The sequence below is a fragment of the Mustela nivalis genome (assembly GCF_964662115.1).
Source record: "Mustela nivalis genome assembly, chromosome: 15".
Classification (NCBI taxonomy): Eukaryota; Metazoa; Chordata; class Mammalia; order Carnivora; family Mustelidae; genus Mustela; species Mustela nivalis.
The window spans coordinates 49,463,189-49,490,929 of NC_139034.1; the positions used below are offsets into that span (position 1 = coordinate 49,463,189).

Sequence of the window (27,741 nt, forward strand, 5' to 3'; positions counted from 1 at the left end):
AGTATCATAGGGATCAGCCATCCTTATCAAACTACAGCAGTACCACAGAAAGGGTGTCCTTGTTGGAGCATTTGCACATAAAGCCATTCAAAATAAAGGTCATCTTGATCAGGTGAGTAAAGGAGTTCTTGGCCTTCGACTTAGCAGGCAGTACCTGATTATCTTCATCCATCTCCTCAGCAACAGGGACAGTCCTCTTTACACTCTGGCTGGGGATTCTGCTTTTCTCTGGTGAGCCTTTCACTTTCTGTGAGGTATCCATTTTAGGCTACATGTCTGCCCACATTTTAACATCAAACTGGGCTATCTTCTCACCTTCTGGGAAAGAGTTTCACCTTTCCCCGAACAGTCTGGAAGTGGGACTAGTCAATGCATATAAGGAACCAGTGGCTAATATTGGCGGAGGTCTGGATGAGAGAAAGCCCCAGGACTTGTTGATGGAGCCACTGCGGGGTTCAGACAACTGTGATGTTAGCCAACATCTTGTGTTCTCCATCAAAAAGTCCTTGTTTTCAAGTGAGCACCCAACAACCCCCAAAGTTGTTGGGTCATTTCCATGCTCTGTATCCTGCTTGTTGTGGCACATGAAGCCCAACGTGGAAGGTATTGACTGGCTGGTGGCACTATGCTGCTATCAACAAAGTTCACCTAATGTGTCACCTGTTGTTTTTAGAGTACATCCTGGCAGCTCCTCGTTGCTCACAGGGTAGGCTGTGACATTGCTCTCAAATACACAGGATCCATGGTTACCTTAAAGTGCTGGAAACTTGCTGGAAATTTATGGAGAAATTTAGGGATGTAGTTGGTTTGGTCAAAGTCAAAGTGGGGAGCTACGGACAACATGCCAACCTGAACCCCACCATACTGAGCTGCAATGAGGGCCTTGAAGTTCTTCTAATTTTCAGGATATGCGTATAGGATTCCAGCCACCATGGTGATTGCACAGAGAAAGGGCCACTGATTCTTCACTAGCAGCTTTTGATTTATCCTTACATCTTCATTCCAACCATCTCTGCCATCCCATTCTCTTGTTCTTTTGACAGCACCATTGCGAATGATACCTACTTCATTACCCATCTAGCTCATCTTCAGTCTTGTGTATTCCCAGAATACTTTTTTGAAAATCCATATCTAAGTGTGACACCTATCCACTTAAAACATTTCTATGTTTCTATATCACTCATTGGATAAAATTCATAATCTTTTGATTGATGTAGAGGATCTCCATTATCTGGTCCTTAACTTTTACTGCAAATGATTCCTGACAATTCCTGAACTTTACCTCCTCTGCCAGACAAAACTATTTATGGTTTCTCAAAGGTATAAAAACGTTTTCTGTTTCTGTACCTTGGCATATGTTCTCTCGTTTTGAAAAGCTCTTCTGCCTACTTAAGGACCTGGAAAATGGCTACTCAACTCTAACTCAAGTAGATTGTCTGTATGAAAATGTCTCTGACTTCCCCTTTGTCATTTATTACCTCCTTGTATTTCCCTTCTATGTTTTACAAGCTCTTATCATAGGCACTCTTTACATTGTTCTGAAGCCATTTTTTTATGCGAAATAAGTTGATCATTTTGAGCTTCTTTACTATTAACTTTTAAAGAAAAATCTAAACAGACATATTTTTTATCACTTGACACCCCAACCCTACTCTCAAAGCCATAGAAAACCAAACAATGAGATGATTTCCAGATCCATGGTTTCTTGGTCAATCCACTGAAGAGAAAACACAGATCAACTAGGTGATCATATTTTATCTTTCAGGAACTTGAAATGGAAAACGTAGGAGCAATAAAGTGGCTTTTAGCAGAAGATAAATCTAGAAAGGCCCGCTCAAGGAATACCCTGAAATACTTTATGTCAGGTAAGGTGAAGAGCAAGATTCATGCTGGAGTTATGAGGAAAGAAGAGTTAGGAGTAAATAGGAACTATATGGCAAATCAAGTATCTGTGCACAATGGAAAACAAGACAAAGTAAACTAGTAGCAAAAGGGTGGAGTTATAAAAATTTGGAGGATCATGAATTGTTTTAGAACAGAAACCATAATCATTAATAATTCTGTCTGATCTACAGCTTATGTACTGCCTGAGATCCCACTCCCTGCAAGGGAAAAAAAAAAAAAAAGTAGGTTTCTAAATTCTCTTATTGCTCTGCAATATTATAATTTCTATCTACTCATGGCCTAATTATGCATTTTTTTCTTGTCTAAATAGTTATTCTTAAAACAGCTTCTTCATTACTCGAAGTAACTTGAGTGACTCCCTTCTTTTAAGCCATGAATATCTTTTCCCACCACAGCAGGAATTTTACACAGGCTGGGATCCTCTCATCTCTCATTATATCTCTGAAACATCATAAGTACCTTCCTTTTTCCCCAGTACTAGATACTATTAACATGCCCCAGTCTGTCCCCAAAGTCTTTTTGCTTACCCTACAAGTTGCTGATTTATTGCAAGCAGACGAGTTACAGTTTATAATCTCTTATAGTAACTACCATGAAGGAGCAGAGACAGGACAGCTGGTCAAGCTAAACTATCTGAAAACAAACAAAAAAAAGAGTTAATCAAACGTCTTAACTCACATATGAACAAGTATTTCAAGGTGCGACATATCCCACAGAGATTACAATAGAGAACAGTGAAGATAGTAATAAAGTAGCTGGTCACTTAAACAAAAAATGATAGAAGTCTACAACATCTGATACAGCTACTGAGATGAGCACTTTTAAAAGGTCTATTTGCAAAACATTCTCATTTTCCCAGAACTTCCCCATTGAGGCTCTCAGCCGGCCCTTAAATTCTGCATAGTGATTTGTTCAGATGACACCATTTCTTGTACCCAAGTTTCAATTAACTCCACACACCCTCACGTTCCTCAGTTTCTTCCCAGGTCTGGAAACCTCTCATTTTAGACGTTCTGAGAGTATACAAATGTCATAATACTAAATAACATGGCAGAAATGGCATAGCTATAACAAACATACTTTTTGAATTATTATCTATATTTGCATATATCAATGCAAGAAGCTCAATAATTCCACAGATTACTAACCACTAATTTACAATATATTCATTTATGAGTAGTAATTCCTTTAGGTCAGCAACCTAAATTATCTGTAACTTAATTTTCTATATCACTATATTATCTCAAAGGAGTGTTATGAAGTATGGCTAATTAATGATTATAGCATCTTGAAAATTCAATGTGCCATATTAATGCTAAATAATATGGTAGCAATGATGTTAGGTGTGTAGTACATCAATGGACATTTACAAGTGATAAACAAATTAAATAAACATATCATTGTCTGAACTATTACTCATCCAAAAGTGGATTAGTTCATATTTATATTTGCCTAATCTAAAGACAAAAGTATTAACTTAATTATTATTCCATTCTTATTCTAAGAAATACACTAGGAAATATTTTACAAGTTGGAAAATGAGAAAACCAAACACAAAAATGTGATTTTTGCATCCAAAGCTTAAACGCTTAAACTCTTTCAAAGAAAAAAAAAAAAAAGTTACACACCTGACTTCACAATCCACTCATGCAACCAGGTGTTTGCTTTATTCAAACAGTATGTATATATATATATATATATATATATATATATATATATATATATAATTGGTAATATCAGAATCATTACTATGTTCTCAGTGTACTGACATCCTGTTAAAATTTTCTAAAATAATGATATATCCAGTATATGACAAGATCTGATTTTGAAAACATGTGATCTATAGATCAATAAATTAGAGTTAACTACCTAGGTCATATTCTCTGGGTAATAAGGAGAAAATATAAGGTAGTTCTTTCACAGCTAAAAAGATATTAGTATAGGCAGAAAAATGTTCCCGGATACATCAAGACATAGAAAGTTTTCTATATTTGATCACTATATTTTCTCCTCCCTAACACTCTCTATAATTTTGTTAGGGTATGGGTAAGTCTAGAATTGAGCCCTTGTGTTTCATGAAGAAATCCACCAGCAGTTGGAGTTTGGGAGGTGACTGTTGAGAGGAAGAGTGGTTTGGTAAAAGGTCTGTTAAACCAGCCAACAGATTCCATTCCCCTAGCCAAAATGATCAGCTCAACTGTGGAAGAATTACAAGACTATTCTTTGAATAGCTAGATAAGAAGTGTTTCTTCTCTACCTATGGGAAAATGAAGATGCTGTTATTTCTAATTACTTTTAACTGTGAGGAGATCAGCCTAAGGACAAAGGAAGAGAACAAAATAAAGAAATGTTAAAGAAACAGAGATGAATCCCTCATCAGATTAGGGCTCAAGCCTTTCTTACTTCTACATTATTCACGTACATGAGCCAGTACACAGGTTTACAATGGTATGGATTGTAAAACGATATGAACAATACAAACCCACCTCTTCTATAATGGTATAAACTCTTTACACCAATGTCTTTAGCATATAAATGTGTGCATGTGTGTATACACACATCTATCTATCTATATCCCAAGTACCATGTATGTTTGATTGTAAAAAAATTTATTACATATTTTTATTTTAAAATGTTTTTGATTCTAGTTGATTCTAAATAACCCACAAATTTTGTTTGGTTGCTGTTATTAACTATAGGGCTCCTAAGATAGTGTCCTTTATAGCTCTTTCTTTATAGACTTCGCCAGTCCAGAGAGTCCTTCTTGCTTCTGATTTCCTTCATGAATGTTCTTCCTTTTCCTTTTCATGGTGTTATTTCTTTTCAGTTTATCCTACTGCTTCTGCAATATTACTGACTTAACAAAGTTTCATAAGATGGTTTTAAAATGTACAGCCTAGTAAAAGCTTTCTATACCTCTCTGGGTCTCTGGAGTTCAACCTTACTATTCAAGTGCATATAGCTTAGAAAATAATAGTTTTTAGAAGGATGCCTGGCTGGTTCAGTTGGTTAAGTGACTGGCTTCAGCTCTGGTCATGATCCCAGGGTCCTGGGATGGAGCCCCGCATAGGCTCCCTGCTCAATGAGGAGCCTGCTTTTCCCTTCCCCTCCTCTCTTCCCCCTGTCTGTGCTCTTTCTCTCTGTCAATGAATAAATAAATAAAATCTTTAAAACATAATAGTTCTTAGATAGATATATAGATAAAATATATAGATACGTTATGGCTGAACTTACATATTATATGTCTATGGAGATATGTCTACATTATCTCATTCTATTGTATCTCAAATAAGGATTTTACCTGATGCTTATCAGTGTGAACAGTTTATATAGAACTCCCCACTCCTTATGTATGGAATGCGTGGTGGTTTGTTTCAAAAGAAGACACTTTGAAAAGAGAAAAAGAAAAAGAAAAACTTCACAGTGGAGGAATCTATCAAATACCACTTCAGCCAGGTAACCATGATTAACACCAATAAGTCATGTCGATTCATGTACTCTTCGTATGATGTGATCAGAACAGAAGTTATCTCTGCAGTCTTCCAACCAAAAACCCATAACCCCAGTCTAATTATAGGAAACAAATCAGACAAATCCCAGTTGAGGGATATTCCACAAATATGTGAGCAGTTCTCCTCACAACTGTCAAGGTATGAAAAACAAGGAAAGGGAACAAGGGAAATATGAGAGAATCTATGGCCAAAAGGAGCCTAAGGAGATGTGATGACTAATTGCAATGTGATATCTTGTATGGGATTTTAGAGTAGAAAAAACTAAAGAAATATTAAAAAAAATGAGCCCTAGTTAATAATAATGCATCAATACCAGTTCATTAATTATGATAATATACTAATATATATTTATTTACTTATTTTCTAATATGTAAATTAAATGGGAAGTTAAGTGGGTGTATATGGAACTCTATCCTACACTCACACTTTAGAATACTCAAAAAGTATTCTGAAATAAAAAAGATTAATTAAAAAAAACTATATTTGGGGTGCTTGAACGGGCTTAGGTGATGTTTTCTCTCTTTGAGCTACTCATCTAGAGCCTAAGCCAGAAGCAGTCTAAATGAGCACCTTAGGCCATTTTCCCCATGTCCATACCACTGAGCTCTTACATTGCTGAGCTCCGACACTTAGGTAGAGAAAAAAGTCACACACACACACACACACACGGAAACAGAAATAAGAAAAAAGCAGTCCTTCTCCCAGACTATGGATCTAACTCTCAACCTGGTGGGCTTATCAAGAACAGCAGAGCTGTGGGGTGCTTGGGTGGCTTAGTGTGTTAACCCTCTGCCTTCGGCTCAGGTCATGATCTCGGGGTCCTGGGATGGAGTCCCGCATTGGGCTCTCTGCTCCGCAGGGAGCCTGCTTCCCTTTCTCTCTCTCTGCCTGACTCTCTGTCTACTTGTGATCTCTCTCTGTCAAATAAATAAATAAAATCTTAAAAAAAACAAAAACAAAAAAAAAGAAACAGCAGAGCTGTGCCAGTGTAAGGGGCCCAGGAAAATGTGAGAACAGACATCAACGCCAAGAGAATACTTGCTTGTCTGTTTCTATTTACAGCCCCTCCATTCCTTTCCCTATGGTCCCCCCCTTCCACCAGTGAATCATCAGTGTCCTTCATCCACATCATAATTTCTATCCCTGTGTGTAGATGAGGGAAATGCTAAAATATTAACACAGCATTTATTGTGTACCACTAAAACAACAAATAAATCTTAAATAACATAGGTATTAAAAATGATAAATTTTAAAGACCCAATAGAGCCAATAGTTATAATTTAGGACATATTAGTTACATACAGCATAATCTTTAGCAATAGTTCTTATTTTTAACTTTAAGGAAAATAAGAATGAAAGCCACACAAGATATATTTGCTCTCTTTTATAACTCTATTACCCTTATATGTTGACATTTTATGCAAGGATGACTGCATTATACTAGTATGTATTTAGTAGATATATTTTGTGACAATACAACATATGTTTTGTTATATTGCTTACTCCAATACTAATGTCTCCTCTTATTTATTTTTTCTCTCATGTTAATTCACATTCATCTCATTTTGTACTTTTGTCTAATTTCACTATTGTTTTTACATTGCCAAGTCTTTAAATATGAACTTATTGATGTGTGGTTAACTGCTCCTGTGTTAACAAATTCACCACAGACTTAGATGTTTAAAACAACATTTACTGACTCTGTCACAGGTTGGATGTATCAGAAATCCCAGATGTTTAGCAGGCTATGTTTTCATTGGCGAACTGCTTAGGGAAGACATTACTTCAGATTGTCTATTCTTTCCTTCAGATGGTTGGTAGAATTTGTTTTCTTGAGGCTGTATAGTTGAGGGCTTGGTGTCTTGATGGCTGTTGGCTGGAGAGAGTCCTCAACTCTGAGACGGTGCTAGAGTTCCTAGAGCCTACCCACCAACTTTATCCATGTGATCTTTCCTAATATAGCCACTTTCTTCATCACACTGGCAAAGAGAGTTTCCAGACTAAGTCAGCTAACAAGATGGAACTTCCATAGATGATATAACATGCCATTACCTCCTCCACATGCTAGTGGTTAGAAGCAAGTCACAGTTGCCTCTCACACTCAAAGAAAGAAGATTACACATTGGTATGAATAATTTGAGCATACATAGGTATGAATAGGTATGAACATGCGAAACATGAGGTTGCCTTAAAGTCTACCCATTATAAACCACATAGTTCAAAGTTATAAATTTGTAGCACCTTCCAAAATATGTCAGAATAGATGTATTTTTATATGAAGCTACCATATGAATATAATAAAGTCAAACTTCAGAACAAGTCTGAATATATATAATAGTCTTTTTTAATGTGAAAACCATTGACTTTATCTATTAATTAATTAATTTATTTTACATGCCTATTAAGTCACAAAGCATCTTTATTTAGAAGGCCACCCATACAAAATACAATACTAGAAGTTTTTTCTGTTTTTTGTTTGTTTGTTCATTTGTTTGTTTGTTTGTTTTTAATTTTTTATTTTTTATAAACATATAATATAACCCCCGGGGTACAGGTATGTGAATCACCAGGTTTGCACACTTCATAGCACTCATCATAGCACATACCCTCCCCAATGTCCATAACCCCATCCCCCTTCCCCCAACCCCCCTCCCCCCAGCAACCCTCAGTTTGTTTTGTGAGATTGAGAGTCACTTATGGTTTGTCTCCCTCCCAATCCCATCTTGTCGTTTGTTTGTTTTTAATGAGGAAAGCAACTGAGTAAATTTTTAACTTATTTTATTTATATATTGGAGCCCTATTAATGATTACCTATCTAATAATAGAGTTAATTTTTTAAAAACCCACATGCAACAGTACAAACAGCCACAAAATCTAAGCAATATCACAAAATATTAAAGCTGAGAACCATTCTTATTCTTTCTGAAATTATTTGTAATGATATATCAAATAGAAACTTCTAGCTGAGTGGCTAGTAAAAACAGACATCAAAAAGATATTATGTAATAAACATTTGGGCAGTTAAAAATATTTGAAACTTCCACATTCTTTTGTGTTAGTCCACCAGAAAGCTTGGGGGAAAAAATAAAAAAGGAAAGTTCAAAACAATATGTAGAATTTGAGGGCTATCAGCAATTAGGGAAATTTATTGGCAGACAGACCTCATTGACAAACATAGTGATCTCCATAGCATCAACACCAGATTTTGACATCTTTTTAGATATGTTAAATCTTAGTATATACATATCAGTATATAGTATTACATATTAATATATAGTAAATATATAGTAGTATTTAATGATTTGGCTCCTGGACACAAAGTAAAATTTAAGGTCTTTGCTCACAGAGACCAATCTTGTTCACTGTGATTTTTCACTGTTGAAACTAACAAAGCAGAACCACAAAAGAAAGAAATAGAACAGTGTTTATGAGCTTACAATTTTTGAGGCGAGTGACTTTTAAGAGTCTTCAGAATGAAGTGACTGAGCAATATTACAACCATATTTTGAAAACCTTTTAAATGAGCTGTTTGCAATGGTCTCATAAATGCCTTCTTCCAAACTCAACCATTTCTATTTTGTTTCTGCCCATGCATTTGAATGTTGCCCTAGAGGCTAGGGGATATCAGTCATGACCACGAGAGTCAGACTGCGGCCAGAGTAGATACAGATGTACAAATCCATCTTTCTCCATTTGAACAGTCTGCTAAATTCTGCATGCAGCTGCTGGCTCTCAATGGTTTTTAAGTCTTCCATAAAATATATTCTGAGAATATTAAGTATATATTATCCTTCTCTCCATCTACTCTCCTTTTTTCTCTATTCCATCATTTAGATGCACAATTTAGATATAATGAATCTGATGATTGCCTCAAATTCCTGTAAAGTGAGTGTCCCCATCAATATCGGGGTCCCAGATATTGTCTATTCTTTGATTATATAAGTAACATGTAATGAAGCAAAGCAGGAAAGAAAATATAACTTTAATTTTACAATAAAGTTATTGGCCAAGTTTCTTCCCCAGTCAGTGTTGAATCAATAGCTTTAAAATTAAAAGAGGGTAATGAGGACAATAAAGACACATGTAGAAGAGACCTAGGGTAGAAATATAATCCTCTCAATGTTTCAGCTTAAAAAAAAAGAAAAAAAGATAAAATTATGGAATGATACGGGTGAAAATTTCCCTACTTTTCCTCACTGTTTGGAATGTTCAGTTGCTTTCCACTAATGTCGCTCCACCCGTCTGTTCACTCTTAACCATTTCAGAGGATTGAATCTAGCCATTGTAAATGAGCATATCCAGCAGACTCAGTTTTTAACAGAAAACTAAAATTGGGCAATTTTCCCACTCACATCCACCCACCAGTGTTAGGTGAATATATCAGCAAAGCAAATCACGCGTAAACTCCCCCCTTGCCGTAAATGAACATCTTCTAGAAATATGTTGTCAAAGGCAGTTCAGTTCTATTCTTTAAAAGAGAAACCTGTCCTGCTCGTGAATGTCATGTCTATTCCTGCTCCTATCAGAATGCAGACCATTACCACTGAATAAGCTTGGAGCCACAGCCATGCTCAGAAAATGAAAACAGTGATAGTTTTTCTAGCAAGAAACCAATTACACAATACAAACTCATTCCCATTATATGGTTCTGGCATGTCCCGTCTGTAGCACACAAGCAAATCCCCCTAATTACTGATACCTCTCTGTGAAGGCCCATGTACTCTGTGTGTGTTTTGCACTTTACTTTTCATCAGCTCCCTTATGGACTAAAAGCAACAATTCTGTCAGGTGAGTTTAATAGATGCCATTTTCTGACCCAGCCTGTAAAAGATTCCTTGTTTCGTTTTTTTCTGGAAACTTCTCTTGTTGAATTGTACAAGGTTTGTGCTTTTCAAACTGGCCCAAGTTTCAGCTTACAATTCTTATCAAAACTTAATAAAAAATATATTCTCAGGACACTTATGGCATACCAGTTGAAGCATAAAATACATGCCAAAACTCGAATCCATAAAGTCAGTGATGAGTAAGGAACATGATAGGGTTGGGTACAGAAAAACCAGAGCAAGCAGCACTCGGTCCAAGTAAGCATGCGGGATCCAAGGTCTACACACAAATCCAAGGTCAAGGCCAGCCAGGATGCTGAAGAAAGCAAAGTATGTAAGCTTAGAAGATATTAAAACATTTCTCTACAGTATGGTCATTTCTGGAATGTTTCTGTGAAGATTTTAGATTCTGCCCCAGTGTTTATGTCTCTTTTTTGAAGGTTGTCACATCTGGGATCACTGTTTTTGTCATCTAGACTCTTTTTTCAACCATCTACTTTCCCAAACTGCCCTAACTCTGACATCTAGCATTCTCCTTACTGACACTTGAGTATTCATTGATTTCCTTCATTTCTACATTACCATTGTGCTTGTGATCTTTATCTTATGAAGTTAAACTTTACTCAGTCATTCCACAAATATTTATAAATTTCCCATCATGTCCCAGTTTCCTTTGACTTACATTTGCTCTTTTCTTTTTACCTAAGTATAAGAACCTCAATGATAGGTATTTGGTGATATAAGCTTGTTTTTATATCCCTTATATCTTTTAACATAGTACAGGATACAAAGTGAGAATTTCACAAGAAATTTTCAATTAAAAAAGGGAAAGATGAAATTATAAACAGATAAAATCCAGATATATATTAAAATTAAAATCAAATATGCAATAAGCATATTTGTTTTGTATATTGGAAAGGTATATGTAAAATGAGCAACAAATGTCTCTACAAAATCACAAGTTAGATCCAGAACAAGAGTTCTAGCATTTGATAGGCTGAGGAAGGGGGCAGAATTAGAGTCAGAGTACAATTGTCAAAATCATAACTGATTGAACATGAGATATATTAAGAGATGGTTTTATAGAATGACTTCTGAGTTTAGAGATAAATGATACAAAAGTATCACCATGTATCACAATTTGTGTGTGTGTGTGTTATGCTCTTTCTTCCAGACTAAACTTTCTTTCAGCATTGGTACCTGCATCATATTCCTTGTCAATTTCACTATCCAAGATGCACAAACGTTTCATTTTACATTTATTTAGCAACTATTTATTGGATGAATAATAAGAGAAGACTGGCATAAAGATGCATAAGACTTAGCTAACAATTTAGTCAAGACAGATGGTACTTAAACCAGGGAAATTGACACACTCTACACATTCCCAAAGTGCTATGGAAACACATATAATCTGGCCTTGCAATGCAGAGAAAGGTTTTACAAAAGAAGAAGTGACATTTGAATTAAGTATAGAAAAGAGTAGTATTGAATCGAGTAGAAGACGTTCTAGCCAAAGGAAACTGCCTACACAAGTCCACAGAGACCAGAAAGAACATGTTTTAGGATAATTCCACATCCCAGCCTTCTTAACTCTTCCATTTTTCTGTAAGCAAATGGGCAATGCTCAGTTAGGTCTTAAGACACAGTATACTTTGTATAAGAAACAAATCTAAGGAATACTGAAGTTTTATTCCTAGAGTAAAATATAATTTTATTGTTTATTTTTTAGCCTAATTTATGGTTAGAGTAAATCAGTGGATATTGTTGTTAAATAAAATATATTTTCTGGGGCACCTGGATGGCTCAGTCGATTACGTGTCTGCCTTGGGTTAAGGTCACGATCCCAAGGTCTTGGGATCTAGCCCCACATACAGCTCCCTGCTCAGCAGGAAGTCAGCTTCTCCCTCTCTTTCTCTGTCAAATAAATAAATAAAATTGTTTTCAAAAAAAGATATTTTATGAACTCAGCACAACAGTGAGCACATGATAACAATGGAGGTGGTTCCAAACAAATAAAAACAAAAAGAATTCAGAGTAGCTTTCTGGTTGTTCCTTTGTTTTAAATCATCTCAAGACATCTAAATTCCAAAGCTCAGAAAGATAAGCCATGATCTGAGCTTAAGTTTTGACTCCATTTCTCCATTTTACATTGTGTGTATACATAAAATTACAATAATGACAGAAATTTCACTGTCTCAAAGTCCTTTGAGAAACTCAGCTATCAAACCAGGTCAAAGCAGTTTGACAAAATTATTTAGAGTTTTAAAAAATATAGTTCACTACTCTCTAAGTACAGTATTTTGATATACTTTTTTTTCATATCTGATAGTTGTGGGTCATCATGGTGACATTTTAATAGTGAAACATCCATTTTACACGTTTCCCTCAAAACTATGAATTTACACGGACAATGATGGAATTGATCTATAAGATAAAATAAGATCTTTATCTTACTTATATGCTGCATTATATTTTTACAGATTTTGTTTAAAGTAAAAAATATTTTCTAAGGCTAAATTTTAACTTCTTGCTGGGTTTCAATTTAACATTCTTCCCATGTGAAATGAAGGCAGGGATGGGACTACGTTAAACTTGAACTGTAGTACCTTGAATTCTTCAAATTGCAAGAGGAATCTTAAGATAAAAGAGAAGGGTAATCACATTGCCTTTTCTGTTTCCATAGAGTACAGAACTCCTTCTATTCATAAGGAAGTTGTAACAGCACAATCTTTGTGCCTGAGTACTGAATTGCATGATAGCCTATTGAGAGAGAATTGGGAAAACTGAAATTAAACAGTCAAAGATGTCACTTTCTTTCTTCTTTCCAAAGGGTAGAATGTATAGAAATTTTTCTTAACTTTTGTGATTTCCTTTCCTTTTACCTTTTCTCCATGACAACTCCCTATTCTTCTTGCAATAGGACTATTGAGGGAGTTAGAGTGAACAAATAAAATCTGATGTATGCAGAAAAAAAAAAAGCAGAATACCAGCATGCTACTAGACATGTCCTACCCGATTTGTCGCTTGTTATCTACCTTTGTTTCAATGTCTTACCAGATGAGCAGGTAGGGAAAAGGTTATACCCCAAGGATCATTGATCCCACTTAGAACAATGTGGAAAAGTCTCTCTAACCTGCTACTGCAAGAATGGGTTATCTGGCAGAAATCCCCGGCGTGGGCACCACTTGTGCAACTCTTATCAATACAGCATCAGACACAGTTGAGAAAAGTTGTTATGCACACTTCCTGTGTTTACGTGGTTGGTTGTGTCTCCTTAAGCCCCTCTATCATTTTTAACAACACTTAGAGAAGAGTCCTTTCAAAAATTAGTTATGTGATAGCCATCCAAACAGTTACTAGTAAATTAAACTGTATATTCTATATATTGACTATATCAATAAGCACAGCAATTGTGAATTTTCTTCACGAATCATTGTCAAATTGATGAGGTTCTAAATCTTTTGGAGCTAGAGGATAGACTTCAGCACTGACACGGTTGTCTGTGTGGCATCATGCTCTCCTCTTATGATCTCTGGTTATTTTCTGGTGAAACAGAAAAAGTTCTAAAGTAGGTCACCTTCAGAGCTTTATTTGACACCATCTCTATTCACTTAACATCCACACGTCCTTTCTCACAAACCCACATTTTTCTCGCTGACGGGGGTAACTAATGATGATAATGTTTTCTGTGATTTATTTTTCCTGTATTGGTTGGAAACTGCCCCTCTCACACGCTTCATGTTGGCATGATTGCATCATGCTTGTGCTGGTCATGGAGCCTCAGTCTCCTGCATCTCTACTATCGCCTTGCCCGGCCATGCTGGCAGAACAACCACCCTGCTCTGTGGTCTGGCATCCTGAATAGTCTCCTCTCTGTGGATCCCAAGTCTCAAGGATCACTCTGCTTTCTGCCCTGAGCACATCATGAGTAGACACTTGTCCCGTTGTCATCATTTTGAGTGTGAATTAGAATAATGGCTGTAATTTTTTTTAGTGTCTCCTATATGCCAGATAGCTTGATGAGTACTTGACACATATTATCTAATGTAATCCTCAAAAATAAAAATGTATGAACGAGGTACTCGTCTTAGCCTCTTTTAGAGGTGAGAAAACAATATGAGAGGAAATTTTTATATTAAATGCAGTCACAGAGCTAATAAATGACCCAAGCCTGTCTGATGTTGGAGTCTATTCTCTCATCCATTAATCTCCACAGTGTTGAGAAATTGTTCCCAGGCAACGTGAGGCTAGAAAAATGTATCCTTTCTCTGACCATGTTCTGGTCAAAACTTGCCACCCTAATCCCAGTGCAGGTGCCACCATCATTTTAGTCTAACTCTTAATAGTATTTCTTTTGCCAAATACTTTGAAAAGGTTTTACCTTATGTTAATTCTAAATTCACATTTCCTTAATTGAAATAAATGTTAATGACAGAAGTTATTTGAAAAGGAAGGAAGGAAGGAAGGAAGGAAGGAAGGAAGGAAGGAAGGAAGGAAGGAAGTCTGCTTAATAAACAAAGATATGGCTCTCAAATTATTAACATTGGCAGTAAAGATTCTATTCTAGCATTTTAAAATATTTTACCTCCACCCTCCCATCAATTGACTTAAAGTCCATCCATAGCTATTTTTCTTAAACAAACAAATAAAAACTGTGTTTTCCTTAACTGAAGTTGTAAAAGGCCCATAACAAACACCCCTTCTAGAGTTTGGACTGTTTGAGAGACCAAGGAGTAATATAAAAAGAAATTAAAGTATCAACTTTGTTGCTGGTAGAGTTACTGTAAAATTTGGCTCAGGTTAAATAGAATTAAGTGAGTGGTACCTGACTGTTTCAGTCTATGGAGCATGAGATTCTTTATCTTGGGCTTGTGGGTTCCTGCCCCATGTTGGGTGTGGATATTGCTTAGGTATTAGGCTGAGTCACCCATTCAATCAGGCAGTGCTCCCTTAAAAGGCAAGCCTCAAAGCAGTAGTTCCCCACTGGAATCCACCCCGCTCCCTGCCCATCCCTCAGGGGACATTTGGAGATAATCTGAGAAAGGTTTGGTTTTCACAAATGGAGGCATGCTACAGGCATCTAGTAGCTATGAGCCATAGATGCTGATAAACAGCCTACAATACCCAACAGCATCCACAAAACAAAGAATTGCCTGGTCTAAAATGTCATTGGGTGTCATGGTTGATAAACCCTGAGCTAAGCTTAGAAAAGGGACTAGCATAGAGTAAGATGTGCTGTCTCTGGAAGTAAACAGATTCCCTCTAAGAAGGAAGAGTGCAGATGCTAACTATGTTTACTCGGTTCCTGCATCAACACTTATCAATCAGATAATTCGCTCATCTTGTCCATGTTAGGAATACTGGAAGAAGCTAAGAAGACCAAGGTTGTGTTGCAGTATTTACCTTCCCTCAGCAGAGAAACACAAGGTGAAGAAAAAGGTGATTCTCCACTCTAACACTTATTTACATAATGTGATTTGTTTACATTGTCTAAATCGATTCTCATGGCATAGGACCAAGATTACTTGAAGGTAGTTTGACTTTGTATCATTCGTACATATTTGTTTAATTCATGCTCAGAAGATAATGAACCTTTTATTTGCACTTGGGTGTATCACACAAGAAAGGAGTCACCAGTTGCAATGGGTATTTTTATCTGTACTATCTTTTAAGCTCTACTTGAGTACATACATCGACTTTTCCTAGATGGAGGTAAAAAGCAAAACTAATATAGTTTGCAGAAGGCATATTTGCTTTATTGATTAAACAATTCAAATTGGGTTTGACTAGTTACTACATTGTCCCAGAAGCACTTAATTAGTCCTGTTGTTAAACTTAGAAGGAGAAAGAGTCAGAGAAGGAAGGTGGGTAGGCAGAGCAATGTGGATCACCACAAAAAGTAAGGTTCAGGTCACTGGAGCAAAGCTAAAGATGGATCCCAGAAGATTTACCTCAATTTACTTCTTTCTTCCATTTTCTGATTCTTCTTGATATTTTTATATTCTGCAACATGACAGTTTTCCCCTTTCCTATGTTTTTTATTTGAGCCTGAAGAGAGGGTAATGCCCTGCAGATAAGCAACAGATTTCAAGCTGATGCCATTCTCCATTGTTTTGATGTCTGCATAAAATGATCTAAAGGATTAGCTATAACTGTTAGCACGGTAGTGGGAACCTAGCCTCCTTGACACCACGAGGCCATTCACACAGAAACATGTGCTGTTCTTAAACAACATAACAGCATACTCCTCACCTTAAGACTGTAACAGAGAGAAAAGACCAAATCCCAAAGAAGAGAGAATTTCTAATAATAACATGATGACCTTTGATATTTCATGGTATTACCATGAACCAAACCTTATATACAACAAATTCTGTGCTTCATGTCAGTTTGTCCTCACACGGTATCTCTGAATAAGATTCAGTAATTGTTTCCATTCTACAGACAAAGAAACTTGCCCGATGTTGAACAGAATGTGGTTTAGTAGACTTAAGATCCAGAGTCAAGTTTGTTGATGCCATACACTATTTAATCTTTTTTTTTTTCTTTTTAGGATTTTATTTGGCAGAGAGAGAGAGTAAGAGATCATAAGCAGGGGGAGCAGCAGAGGAAAGGGGAGAAGCAGGCTTCCCACTGAGTAGGGAGCCCTACACAGGGCTTAATCCTGGGAGCCCAGGACCATGATGTGAACTGAAGGCAGATGCTTAACCAACTGAGCCCCCCAGGTGCCCAAATACTCTATTATCTTAACCACTGTGTGAAAATAACTTGCTAAAAGAGCAGTCACAGTACTAAATATTTCTGGGATTCATTGTTCCCTAAATGCAAGAAAACCATTAATATCATGACAGTGGTTACAAACTTCAAAAACCTTCCTTGTCTATGTTATAAGCCTTAACTACATCTAAATATTTTTCTTCCAGTGCTTTTCTAACTAAACGTAAATTACTTTTCTTGTGTCAAAAGCATTATGAATGACTCCCAGATCGTCTGCTTGGGTAATAGGAAAAAAAAAAAATTAAAGTGTCACTTAAAATGTATTTTTAAAATAATTAAATTAAATAAATTAAAAAATAAATTTAAAAATTAATAAGGTGATTAAGAAATCATGTAGATAAGGAAATATTTTTAAGTAAAGATGAGTTCAGTTTAGAAATGTTAACTCTTTATATTTTATATGTTTTATATAATGTTCATTATATATGAATGATTTATACATTTCATATAAATGTTTTTGAGAGTTGGGACTACTCTTCCTTCTCTGAAAATGTCATGCAAAAAGACCAGTAGAAGTCTTTCCCATAATATTTTCTGGTACTGAGACAGGTGAAAAAAAGGAGAACTAAGTACCATGTAGATCCTCAATCTGCTAAAATTATCCTTGCCGCCATGTTAGAGAGCCCTCATGCCATTGACACTTATAGCAAAGGAGAGGGAGAGAAACTGGCTCATCACCTGAACACCTGTACTATGATATTCCCAAAGGCAGACTTTCAATTATAAGAAACACAGAATTCTGCTTTAAAAACTTTAAAAAAAGGTTAAATTTGAAATGTATACTGTAACTTGCAATTAAGAGTGCTAAAGTATATGATGTTGATATGGCACAAAAGTGATTATATTGCCATCTTCTACTCTGCACAACTCAACTGAAGGTGGGGTTGTATCCACTCAGCCAATATACTGTGGTACAAATTCCAGACTATTGATTTGCTGCCACTTCATACTGAAACGTTTAGCTCTCCCTCTTCCAACTTAGTTCTCACTGTTTATTTGAAGTCATGCCATTTCGCTTTGCATCTTTCCCAAATGATCAATGCAATCCTTCCATCTTCCTTGATGATTTCAACACCTGGCTCACTTGCTTCCTCTCTTCATGCTTAATCATTTATAGTTCCTTTAATAACAATGTCAATGATTTATTGAACTTCTCAACACAGTCGCCATTATCACTCAATTCTGTTCTTCCAATACAGCTGCCTTGTAACTTTACATCACTCCACTTTCCTTTTGGGATTTTCATTCATCTTGGTCATTCCATAATGTAGTTTAAACTTCAAAAACCTAAACAGGACTTTACCTTTTATAATAACCTCTGAAAATTATTATACTTCATGTGCTTCTTCTACCCTTACTATAAACTGTCTTTCATCAACCTCTTCAGATTATACTTGATTTCATTTTTCAACTTCAAATTTCTAATCACATCTGTCCTATTGACTTGACACAACTTTCTTCCTCACTTGCAGTGCCCCATCTCTCATTAAATTTTACTGATTTCACTTTTACTTCCTACTCTCCATTTCATTGTCTCCACATACAGTATTCTATCCTCATCTGGCTACTTAATTTCTTTTTTTTTTTTATGTTTTATCTTATTTTATTTTATTTTTTATTTTTTTTTCAGTGCTCCAAAATTCATTGTTTATGCACCACACCCATTGCTCCATGCAATATGTGCCCTCCATAACACCCACTACCAGGTTGACTCAACCCCCCACCACCCTCCCCTTCAAAAATCTCAGTTTGTTTCTCAGAGTCTACAGTATCTCATGGTTTGTATCCTCCTCTGATTTCTCCCATTTCACTTCTCTCTAACTCCAATATTTTCTGTGTTATTCCTTATGCTCCACAAGTGAAGCCATATGATATTTGACTCTCTCTGCTTGACTTCTTTCACTCAGCATAAAATTTCTTCCAGTCCCATCCATGTTGATACAAAAGTTGGGTATTCATACTTTCTGATGGAGGAATAATAATCCATTGTATATATGGATTACATGTTATTTATCCATTCGTCCATTGAAGGGCATCTTTGTTCTTTCCACAGTTTGGTAACTGTGGCCATTGCTGCTATAAACATTGGGGTACAGGTGGCCCTTCTTTTCACTACATCTGTATCTTCAGGGTAAATACCCAGGAGTGCAATTGCAGGGTCATATGGTAGCTCTATTTTTAATTTCTTAAGAAATCTCCACACTGTTTTCCAAAGTGGCTGCACCAACTTGCATTCCACACCAACTTGCACCAACAGTGTAAGAGGGTTCCCCTTTCTCCACATCCTCTCCAAGACTTATTATTTGCTGTCTTATTAATTTCAGCCATTCTAAATGGTGTAAGGCAATATATTAATGTGGTTTTGATTTGAATCTCCCCAATTGCTAATGATAATGAATATTTTTTCATATCTATTAGCCATTTGTGTATCTTCTTTGGAGAAGTGCTGTTCATGTCTTCTTTTTCTTGATGTAATTATTTGTTTTGTGTGTGTCGAATTTGAGTTCTTTGTAGATCTTGGATATCAGCCCTTTGTCTGTAGTGTCATTTGCATTTGCAAATATCTTCTCCCATCCCATGAGTTGTCTCTTACTTTTGTTGACTGTTTCCTTTGCTGTGCAGAAGCTTTGGATCTTGATGAAGTCTCAAAAGTTCATTTTTGCTTTTGTTTCCTTTGCCTTTGGAGACATATCTTTAAAGAAGTTGCTGTGGCCAATGTTACTGCCTATGTTCTCCTCTAGGATTTTGATAGAAACCTGCCTCACATTGAGGTCCTTTATCCATTTTAACTTTATCTTTGTGTATGGGATAAGAAAATGGTTGAGTTTCATTTTTCTACAAATAGATGTCCAATTTTCCCAGCATCATTTATTGAAGAGACAGTCTTTTTTCCAATGTATATTTTCTCCTGCTTTTTCAAAGATTGTTTGACCACAGAGTTGAGGGTTCATATCTGGGCTCTCTACTCTGTTCCACAGTTGACATATTCAACTATACATCCCCTCGACCACCTCTCACCAAAATGACTAGGAGGAGGAATTCTCAACAGAGGAAGAATTCAGACTTCCCTCTCCATCAGAGCTATTTGATAAGGACATAAACAGTATATTGGAAAGGTAATTTAGGGTAACAATTATCCAGGCAATGGCTAGGTTGGAGAAAACCATTAATGACAACATGGAAGTGATTAGGGCAGAAGTGAAAGCTAACCGGGAAGAAGTTAAAAATGATATCAGTGAGATCCAATCTGACCTAAATTCTCTAGCAGCTAGGGTAACTGAGGCAAAAGATAGAATTAGTGATTTAGAGAACAAAATGATAGAGAGAAAGGATCAGAAGGAGGCCTAGAACAAACAGTTTAGAAGCCATGAAAACAGAATTAGGGAAGGGGTGCCTGGGTGGCTCAGTGGGTTAAGACCTCTGCCTTCAGCTCAGATCATGATCCCAGGGTCCTGGGATCGAGCCCCGCATTGGGCTCTCTGCTTGGCGGGGAGCCTGCTTCCTCCTCTCTCTCTGCCTGCCTCTCTGCTACTTGTGATCTCTGTCTGTCAAATAAATAAATAAAACTCTTTAAAAAAAATCCTTAAAAAAAAAACAGAATTAGGGAAATAAATGTTGCCATAAAACATTCCAACATTAGAATTACTGGGATCCCTGAGTGGGAGGAGAAAGAAAGAAGACTAGAAGATATAGTTGAACAAATTCTCCATGAAAATTTTCCCAATCTGGGGAATGGAACCAGTGTTCATGTCCTAGAGACAGAAAGATTATCCCCCCAAGATCATAGAATCTAGAAAGACCTAAAGACACCTGATGGTGAAACTGATGGATCATAATTTTAGACAAGAACTCTTGAGAGCAGCTAGGGGGAAGAGATTCCTTATGTACAGAGGAAGGTCCATCAGAATAACAGCAGACCTGTCCACAGAAACCTGGCAAGCCAGAAAGGGTTGGCAAGACATATTCAGGGCATTAAATGAGAAGAACATGCAGCCAAGAATACTTTATCCAGCAAGGCTGACATTCAAAATGGATGGAGAGACAAAAAGCTTCCAAGACTGGCAAGGTTTAAAAGAGTATAAAACCACCAAGCCAGCACTACAAGAAATATTAAGGAAGGTTCTACAAAAGAAGTAAGAACCCAAGAGTGTCATAGAACAGAAATTTACAGAGACAATCTATAGAAACAAGGAGTTCACAGGCAACATGATGTCAATAAAAATGTATCTTTCAATAATCACTCTCAATGTGAATGGCCTAGATACTCCTATAATATGGCACAGGGTTGCAGACTGAATAAAATGACAAAACCCATCCATATATTGTCTACAAGAGACCCATTTTGAACTAAGAATACATCCAGACTGAAAGTGAATGGATGGAGAACCATCTTTCATGCCAGTAGGTCTCAAAAGAAAGCTGAGGTAGCAATTCTCATATCAGATAAATTAGATTTTAAACTAAAGACTATAGCCAGAGATAAAGAAGGACACTACATCATTGTTAAAGGGTCTATCCACCAGGAACATCTAACAATTGTAAATATTTATACCCCCAATATGGGAGCAGCCAACTACATAAGACAATTGTTAATTGAGATAGAGAGTTATATTGATATGAATACATTAATAGTAGGGGATCTTAACATGCCACTCTCAGTAATAGGCAGATCATCCAAGCAAAAAATCAATAAAAAAAACAAGAGCATTGAATGACACATTGGACCAGATGGACCTCATAGGTATATACAGAACATTCCACCCTCAAACAACAGAATATTCATTCTTCTCAAGTACACCTGGAACTTTCTTCAGAATAGACCACATACTGGGTCACAAACCAGGTCTCATCCGATACCAAAAGATTGAGATTATTCCCTGCATATTCTCAGACCACAATGCTTTGAAACTTGAACTCAACCACAAGAAAAAGTTTGGAAGGAATTCAAACACTTGGAAGGTAAAGACCACCTTTCTTAAGAATTTTTGGATCAACCAAGAAAGCAAAGAACTTAAACACTTCATGAAAACCAACGAGAATGAAGATACTTTGATCCAAAATCTATGGGATAAAGCAAAGGCAGTCATAAGGGGGACATACATAGCTATCCAAGCCTCCCTCAAAAAATTGAAAAATCCAGAATACACTAGCTGTCTTTACACCTTAAAGGACTGAAGAATCACAACAAATTAAGCCAACCTCACCCACAAGAAGGAAAATAATCAAGATGAGGGCAGAGATCAATGAGATAGAAACTAGAGATACAGTAGAATATATCAATAAAAGTAGAAGCTCTTTTTTTTTTAAAGAAACAATAAGATCGATAAACCATTGGCCAAACTAACCCAAAAGAGAGAGGACTCAAATTAATAAAATTATGGATGAAAAGGGAGAGATCATGACTAACACCAAGGAAATAGAAACAATCACCAGAAATTATTATCAATAATTATATGTCAAGCAACCTAGATGAAATGGATGCATTCCTGGGAACCTATAAACCTCCAAGACTGAATCAGGAAGAAATTGAGAACCTGAATAGACCAATATCTAGTAACGAGATTGAGGCAGTGATCAAAAACTTCCCAAAAAACAAGAGCCCAGGACCTGATGGATTCCTTGGAGAATTCTACCAAACATAGAAAGAATAAATAATACCTATTCTCCTGAATCTGTTTCAAAAAAAGAAAAGAAAAGAAAAGAAACAGAAGGAAAACTTCCAAACTCATTTTATGAAGCCAGCATTACCCTGATCCCCAAATCAGGCAAAGATCCCACAAAAAAGGAAAATTTCAGACCAATATCCCTGATGAATATGGATGTTAAGATTAGCAACAAGATCCTAGCTAATAGGATCCAATAGCACATTAAAAGATTATCCACCATGACCAGGTGGGATTTATCCATGGGATGCAAGGTTGGTTCAACATTCACAAATCAATCAATGTGATAGAACAAATCAGTAAGAGAAGAGAAAGGAATCACATGGTCCTCTCAATTGATGCAGAAAAAGCATTTGACAGGACACAGCATCCATTCCTGATTAAAATGATTCAAAGTATAGGGGCAGAGGGAACGTTCATCTACTTCATAAAATCTATCTATGAAAAACCCACAGTGAATATCATCCTCAATGGGGAAAATCTGACAGTCTTCCCTTTGAGATCAGGAGCACGGCAAGGATGCCCACTCTCACCACTGTTGTTCAACATAGTCCTAGAAGTCAGCAATAGCAATCAGACAACAGAGAGAAATAAAAGATATTCAGATTGGCAAAGAAGAAGTGAAACTCTCTCTCTTCACAGATGACATGACACTTTATTTGGAAAACCCGAAAGACTCCACCCCCAAACTATTATAACTCATACAGCAATTTAGTAATGTGGCAGAATACAAAATCAATGTACAGAACCCAATTGCTTTCTTATACACTAACAATGAAAATATGGAAAGGGAAATTAGAGAATCGAGTCCATTTACTATAGCATCAAGAACCATAAAATACCTGGGAATAAACCCAACCAAAGAGGTAAAGGATCTGTACTCAAGGAACTACAGAGAAAACTCATGAAAGAAACTGAAGAAGACACAAAAAGATGGAAGACCATTCCATGCTCATGGACTGGAAGAACAAACATTGTTAAAATGTCTATATTGCCACCTGGTTCCCCCAACCTCCCACCCCCCGCCCCTTCAAAACTCTCAGATTGTTTTTCAGAGTCCATCGTCTCTCATGGTTCACCTCCTCTTCCAATTTCCCTCAACTCCCTTCTCTCCATCTCCCCTTGTCCTCCATGCTATTTGTTATGCTCCACAAATAAGTGAAGCCATATGATATTTGACTCTCTGCTTGACTTATTTCATTCAGCATAATCTCTTCCAGTCCTGTCCATGTTGCTACAAAAATTGGGTATTCATCCTTTTTAATGGAGGCATAATACTCCATAGTGTATATGGACCACATCTTCCTTATCCATTTGTCCACTGAAGAGCATCTTAGTTCTTTCCACAGTTTGGCAACCATGGCCATTGCTGCTATAAACATTGGGATACAGATGGCCCTTCTTATCACTACATCTGTATCTATGGGGTAAATACCCAGTAGTGCAATTGCAGGGTCATAGGGAAGCGCTATTTATAATTTCTTGAGGAATCTCCACATTGCTCTCCAAAGTGGCTGCACCAACTTGCATTCCCACCAACAGTGTAAGAGGGTTCCCTTTTCTCCACATCCTCTCCAACACATGTTGTTTCCTGTCTTGCTAATTTTGGCCATTCTAACTGGTGTAAGGTGGAGCACTGGGTGTGGTGCAAAAACAATGAAAACTGTTATGCTGAAAATAGATTAAACATTTTTTTAAATGTCTATATTGCCTAGAGCAATCTATACTTTCAAGCTATCCTGATCAAAATTCCACCAACATTTTTCAAAGAGCTGGAAAAAACAATCCTAAAATTTGTATGGAACAAGAAGAGACCCCGAATTGCTAAGGAAATGTTGAAAAAGAAAAAAAAAAAAAGCTGGGGACATTATGTTGCCTTATTTCAAGCTTTACTACAAAGCTGTGATCACCAAGATAGCATGGTACTGGCACAAAAATGGACATAGACCAGTGGCTATTTTATTTCTTATTTGGACTTCTAGTTTCTTCATATTTTTTCTGGCTTCATTATATTCCATTCCTCACACTTCAGTTCTTTTTTTAAATGAAATATGATATCATCTCCTATGTAAAACCTATTAATTGCTTCTCATTGCTTCTAGGAAAACAAAACAAAACTAAACTAAACTAAAATCTTTATTGTGGTCAATAAGCCTGAATGGTTTCATTCCGACCTCCTATTTCTTTGCTTTAATGTCAGACCACATAATCACTTGTTCTTTAAGATTATTTATTTTATTCCTTGATTAAGTCATTCTTCTCCCTACTGGTTCTTTGAATAATCCTTTTTATCTCTTTGGAATGCCCTCCTCTCTGTCCAATTTCACCTTGTTAATACTAAGTCAACAAGTATGTTTTCCTCTCACTCAAATCCTCAGGAAAAACCTCCCTGGTGCTCCAGCTTTTAGATCTGGGAAAGTTTTCCTCATTTGGTGAAGCCTGACATGAGTCTAAAAATTTAAGATTAAGCAAGTTGGATAAAAGTATTCCAAGCAGAAGAATGATCAAAGGATGAATTTGCGGAAATATAACTCACGTTTGGCTTTATGGTGCAGGATATTTTAAGGACTATTTAGAGATGAGTTTGTGGATATGGGCAGGAGGAAATCATGAAGAATCTTATGGGCCATGAAAGAAGTTTGCCAGGAAAGCAGTAGGAAGAATTTCAATTTGAAAAGTAACATGAGATTCATTTTTAGGAAAAACAATTTTAGAAAATCCAAAAATATATTGGAAGACTGAGAGAATCATGGAGGGGGGAGGGTTTAATCTTTCCAATCATACGTTATTCCACTCATTTGTTTCCCAAGTAGAGCTCTCTTCTTATTTGCTCCCATAGTACCATACACTGATCACCATCATGGAGCTTACAATAAAGTACCGAGCTCCTTTGTTTGTAAGTAGGTAGCATCGGCATAATTCTGTGTATATAGTAGAACCAGTGAATGCTCTGGACTAGGTGAGTGAATAAGATAAGTCAATCAGTCTTTGAGAGAGCCGTGAAGATTCCTAACCGTGATTAATACGGTTTACATATTTACCTTCATATGATGCTGAATCACAGTGAAATTGATTTCTGTGATCTATAAACATATTTAATATTCCTCAGGAAAAATTTTATATCATCTTATCGCATTCTCTGTGGAATAGAGCTAGCTATTTAAAGAAGATAGGAACTCTAACAAATTAATTGTGTGTATATCAGATATACAGATATACAATCTAACAGATTAATTGTGTATATATCAGGTATCAGAGTGACTATTGTTCCAATGAAGTGAGCAAATATGAGGTGAATGCAGGTTTTTTGTAAGAAGGGACTAAATTATTAAGTTAAACAATTTATAGAGGTCAAAGGATTTCTCAGTGGTTTGGGTTTGTGAAAAAGTAATAAATATACCTTTCTTTATGTAATGTCATTTTCCAAGGTATAATAGAACATGTTGAGATGTTGTTTGTTTTTAAACATCCTTATTTTTGTTATTCTGGCTTAATAAAAAATTTTCCTACTAATTTATTTAATCTATCATAGTTAATTTAAATAGCACATGAAATTTTAAACAGATGTTATATCATAAATATCCAGAGTATAAATATCAAAATTCTGCTTACAAGTATAGAAAGATGTATTTTTATTTTAAGTAATTAGCACATTTTGGGAATGTTTTTACAAATAATTCTCAATTACCAGAAAGAAGCAGCATGGATTATCCAAAACTATGAATAATCCAGAAGGCCTTTGTATCCAATTTGGGGATTTTTTTTTTTTTTTTTTTTGGTAACAGAACATCATTGTGTGTTACTGAGAAAAAACTCAAATTAGCTTACATTTCCTGTGTATATAAGAAATAATTTAGCAGCTGAGCTGTAAGGTTAGTTGACAAGAAATATGTTGGGCTTTGGGGAAAGAAAAAGCTGATCCACAGATAACAGATATGTCACAGTACTTTTATTATCTTACTTTATTAGATGCATTCCTATTTCCTTGACTTTTTAAAGATTTAATTATTTATTTTAGAGAGAGACAACACAATCCAGAAGGAGAGAAAGAGAGGGAGAAAGATTGTCAAGCAGACTCCACGCTGAGCACGAAGCCCAACATGGGGCTCTATCCCATGACCCTGAGTTCATGACCTGAGCTGAAACCAAGAGAGTTCTCTTGGATTCTCAACTGAATGTACCACTCAAATACTCCCCTATTTCTCTGAGTTTGAGCAGATTATTTTCAGAGACATTTAGGTAATTCACTCTCTTCTGTATTATTTTTGTCTGGGCTAAGAATATTGAAAGTAGTCAATGGTAGTAATTAGTTTCATAGACAATGTATTTTTCAGCGTTAAATAAAAACTACATTTCCTGTGGGAAATCGAATGTGTGTCTATAACCTGTAACATTCAGGGATACATAGTAAATTATACTCAACATAAACTAACTATAGTTAATAATAACTATCTTTGAGTGACAACAAACTCATAAATTCCTTTTTGTTTTTTCATATAAAAATTATTAAAGGTATGCTACCTTGTATGAAGGATTATATTGAGATCTGGGAACATAGTGATTGCTAAAATAGAATATCCCTATGGAGGTTACCTTTCTAGAGGTAAGCTTCTTTGCCTAAATGAAATAAAATGACTTTTTGCAAAGAATTTTGGATATTAGGAATATTTCATAGCTTGGTTATTTACATTTCGTATCAATTATTCTTTATTTTGTTTTAGAACAAAAATATATCAACCTATAAGAAGGTGGAGTCATTTGTGAGGATGTAGGGGGACATGTGGCACAAATGTAGACAATGGCTGTTTGAGAAAAGAAGCTGAGGATTTAATAGTAGGTACAGGGGAAGAAGTATAGCATTGTCACTCTTTTTTTTTTTCTTTTTGTTTTAAAGATTTTATTCATTTATTTGACAGAGAGAGATCACAAGTAGGCAGAGAGGCAGGCAGAGAGAGAGGAGGAAGCAGGCTCCCTGCTGAGCAGAGAGCCTGATCCAGGGCTTGATCCCAGGACCCTGAAATCATGACCCAAGCCGAAGGCAGAGACTTAACCCACTGA

The 27,741-nt window shown here is 36.2% G+C and overlaps 1 long non-coding RNA gene across 1 annotated transcript; it reads left to right on the forward strand.

Annotated features, from left to right (window-relative positions):
* LOC309848741 lies at positions 1–27,009 on the forward strand. Its single transcript, XR_014303252.1, has 4 exons — positions 1–112; positions 1,766–1,865; positions 15,599–15,682; positions 26,702–27,009. It is a non-coding gene; the product is annotated as an uncharacterized lncRNA (long non-coding RNA).
* Positions 27,010–27,741: the final 732 nt, after the last annotated feature.